Source organism: Macaca nemestrina, chromosome 1 (assembly GCF_043159975.1).
Source record: "Macaca nemestrina isolate mMacNem1 chromosome 1, mMacNem.hap1, whole genome shotgun sequence".
Classification (NCBI taxonomy): domain Eukaryota; kingdom Metazoa; phylum Chordata; class Mammalia; order Primates; family Cercopithecidae; genus Macaca; species Macaca nemestrina.
The window spans coordinates 168,535-172,818 of NC_092125.1; positions in this window are offsets into that span (position 1 = coordinate 168,535).

Below are 4,284 nucleotides of genomic sequence, written 5' to 3' on the forward strand. Positions count from 1 at the left end.
GGTGTGAGATGATGATCGTCCACTGAGGTGGAAGAGCTCAGAGTGCTGGGCAGTAGTTTCTTCTCCTCCAGGCAGGCAGGTGGCTTTCGCTGCACAGTGCAGATAAACTTGTTGACTTATTCAAACCTAGGAGGAAGGGAGTGTCAAAATGAGTTTCTTCTGCATTTAGAAAAGAGGAACCATGGCCGGGCGCGGTGGCTCAAGCCTGTAATCCCAGCACTTTGGGAGGCCGAGACGGGCGGATCACGAGGTCAGGAGATCGAGACCATCCTGGCTAACACGGTGAAACCCCGCCTCTACTAAAAAATACAAAAAACTAGCCGGGCAAGGTGGCGGGCGCCTGTAGTCCCAGCTACTCGGGAGGCTGAGGCAGGAGAATGGCGTGAACTCGGGAGGCGGAGCTTGCAGTGAGCTGAGATCCGGCCACTGCACTCCAGCCTGGGCGACAGAGCGAGACTCCGTCTCAAAAAAAAAAAAAAAAAAAAAAAAAAAAAAAGAAAAGAGGAACCTTCTAGGCCACCCCGTCCTGTTTCCTCTCTCTTTGTGATTTCTGCAATAACATGCAGAAGGGCTGGATCCTCTTCTCATCGACACAAGTAAATCTAAGTTGTGCCAGGGCCTGCTTTTTTCCAGCAGGAAGTCTTAAGGGACTGGGGGCCTGGGGCAGGAATGAAGGCTGGAGGAGGCTCAGGGAGCTGTACAGGTTCTCAGGGGCTGCTGCGGTTTAGGGAAGAAGGAGAGGATGTTGCTTAATGTCATGTCCCTTCTGTGCTAACCTCAGTGTTGTTATGGTTTCAGCCTCCCACTCAACTTGGAAAGAGTGGCCAGGAGCCCACCTGCCTCTGCAGCCCAGGGTGGGAATGTAACAGTCCCTGCTGTACTCCCATCTGACCTGTCTCCAACTGATCTTCACCCCTTTTACCAGATCCCCTCTCTCACTTTGGGTAGAATTTCAGAAGCCTCAGATTACAATCCTCTCCCTTCAAACAGTTGCATTTGGCAATAGCTACCATGGCTGCCCCATTGGAAGGGACTGTTAACAGAAAAGGGCATGAGGCCTTAGGATGGTCTCCCTTAGGAGGAGGGGAGCTACGTGTTCATAACACTAACAAAAACAAACCCAAGGTTAAAGAAAGTGAACCAAGTATTTAGTTCACCTGCCACCTGGGATATACTTTTTAATTTTTTCTGAGTTGGTTAAAAATATATTTAGGGCCAGGCGCGGTGGCTCACGCCTGTAATCCCAGCACTTTGGGAGGCTGAGGCGGGCAGATTGCCTGAGCTCAGGAGTTGGCAACCAGCCTGGGAAACACGGCGAAACCCCTTCTCTACTAAAATACAAAAAATTAACTGGGCGTGGTGGTGGGCACCTGTAGTCCCAGCTACTCAGGAGGCTGAGGGAGGAGAATGGCATGAACCCGGGAGGCAGAGGTTGCAGTGAGCTGAGATCATGCCACTGCACTCCAGCCTGGGTGACAGAGCAAGACTCCGTCCATCTCCAAAAAAAAAAAAAAATGTATCTATATATATCTATATATATTTAACAACACATTCAGAGAGGATGTGACAGAGATAAAGGCAGAATAAGAACGACAGGAAAATTGACCTGGAACCATAAATGATGAGAATGAGAGAAAACTGCAGCTAGACAAACCCAAAAGAATTGGAGAAAGTGAAAAAAGTGAAGCAGCAGAGAAGAGAGATGTGAAAATTCATGCTGGAGGGAGGGACATCAGAGATAAGAAGAGGAAAGCCTCCGCAGGTGACCGAGCTGGTAGCACAAATGATACTCATACGTGCCAGGACTCTAACTGAGCCCGGGTTAGATTTACAGCCCTCCTTATCTTGACCTGTCTCCAAGTTCCTAGGTGAAGTGGCCATTCCCAGTGCTACCTGAATCCTTCAGCTGACTGCCGGCCAGAGGTTTATGACTCTGATGTCAGGAAGCTCACTGATGAGTCTTGTTTCAGCACGTCCCACCCTCTGTTGGCTCCAACAGTGTTTGATATCCAGCAACAGGAAACCAGATGCTGTGAGTCAGCTCAAGCTCTAGGCAGGACCCATGGAAAGCACAGGGAAAGGAGTTTCCCTAGGAACTCCTAGGAAATCCTTGAATTTCCCCCGGGAAGTAGGTATCCTATGTGCCAGGTGGGAGAAGACTGAGGAGAATGTGCCCTGGGATATGGCTGAGAGCCTCTCTGCAGCTCTGCACCATTAATTCCATGGGGATTACTAAAGCATGGGGAAAACTAAAGCCACTCGAATCAAAATGGTGTTGCTTTCTTGAGGACCGGCTGGTTGTGAGAGATTTATGCTTCTGTGTGGGATATGTTCTTTCACCTATACACATCAAAATCCCACAATGAAATGGGAATAGAAAAAATGTTTATTTCCCACCCAACCTTCATCTTAAACATGGTTCAATAGGAAGCTATCACTCAGAGACCCTGGCCCAGAGAGGATCCTTCTATGACTCTAGTTCCTAAAATGTGTTCTTGAGATCAACAATATAAACATCACCTGGAACTTGTTAGAAATGCAAATTCTCAGCCCCCCACCTCCACTCCTCTGCCCACAGCAATATTGCATTAGAAATTCCTGGAGTGGACCCCAGCATCTGTTTAACAAACCCTTAGAGTGATTCTAGTGTTCCCTGGAGTCTGAGAACCTCATCGTCCAGGCAGGTAGAAGGGATGTGGTAAACAGTGCACATGGCTCCTAAGACTTGTCCCTTCACTCACCTTTCACTGGCCAGAGCAAGTCACCTGGCCTTGCCCCCCTCATTGCCTTCTGCCATGATTGGAAGCTTCCTGAGGCCTCCCCAGAAGCAGAAACCACTGTGCTTCCTGTACAGCCTGCAGAACTGTGAGCCAGTTAAAACTCTTTTCTTTATAAATGACCCAGTCTCAGGTATTTCTTTATAGCAATGTGAGAACAGACTGGTACAATGTGCAAAAAAATTGAAAACAGGCTCTTGAAATATTTGCACACTCATATCGAAGCAGTATTATTCACAATAGTTAAGAGGTAAAAGCAACCCAAATGTCTATTGACAGATAAATGGACAAACAAAATATGGTATATACATACAATCGAATATTATTTAACCTTAAAAAGGAAGGAAATTCTGACATATGCTACAACATGGACTACCCTTGAGGACATTTTTCTAAGTGAAACAAGCCAGTCACAAAAGAACAAATACTGTATGATTACGCTTTTATAAGGTATCTAGAATAGTCAAACTTATAAAAGCAGAAAGTAGAACGGTGGTAACTAGAGAATTTGGGGAGAGGAAAATGGGGTGATGTTGTTTAATGGGTAAAAATTTCCAGTTCTACAAGATAAAACATTTTGGAGATTGGTTGCATAGCAATGTAAATATTTTTAGCAAAACTGAATGGTGGCTGGGTGCGGTGGTTCATGCCTGTAATCTCAGCACTTTGGGAGGCTGAGGCAGGCGGATCATGAGGTCAGGAGTTTGAGACCAGCCTGACCAACATGGTGAAACCTCGTCTGTACTAAAGATATAAAAATTAGCCAGACATGGTGGTGCGTGCCTGTAATCCCAGCTACTCGGGAGGCTGAGGCAGGAGAATCGCTTGAACCTGGGAGGTGGAGGTTGCAGTGAGCCGAGATCATGCCACTGCCCTACAGCTTGGGTGACAGAGCAAGACCCTGTCTCAGAAAAAAAAAAAAAAAACAAAAAACCCCATAATGATATGCTTAAAAATGCTTAAGATGGTAAATTTTATGTTATCCACTTTTTTTTTACCATAATAAAAATAATATCTTGACAAAATTAATAGAAATCATACAAAGTATATTTTCTGACCATATGGGATTAAACCAGAAATCAATAACAGAAGGCTGGAAAATTATAATATATTCAGAAATGAAACAAAACCTGTTCTAAATAAACAACGAATCAAGAAGTCTGAAGAAAAATTTTAAATATTTAGGACAAATGAAAATGAAAATGCCACTTGTCAAAATGTGTGGGATGCAGCAAGAGTGCGTAGAGGGAAATTTTTAGTAACATGCATATATTAGAAAAGAAAATGAGCTAAAATCAATAACCCAGTGTTCCACCTTAGGAAACTAGAGATAGACAAACAAATTGAGCCTAAAGGAAGCAGAAGAAAAGGGATAATAAAAGTTAGAGCATAAATGAATGAAATTGAAGACAAGAAACAATAGAGAAAAATTAAAATCAAAAGCTGGTTCTTTGAAAAGACTGGTAAAATTAATAATTCAGTCTAACCAAGAAAAACGGAGAGGAGA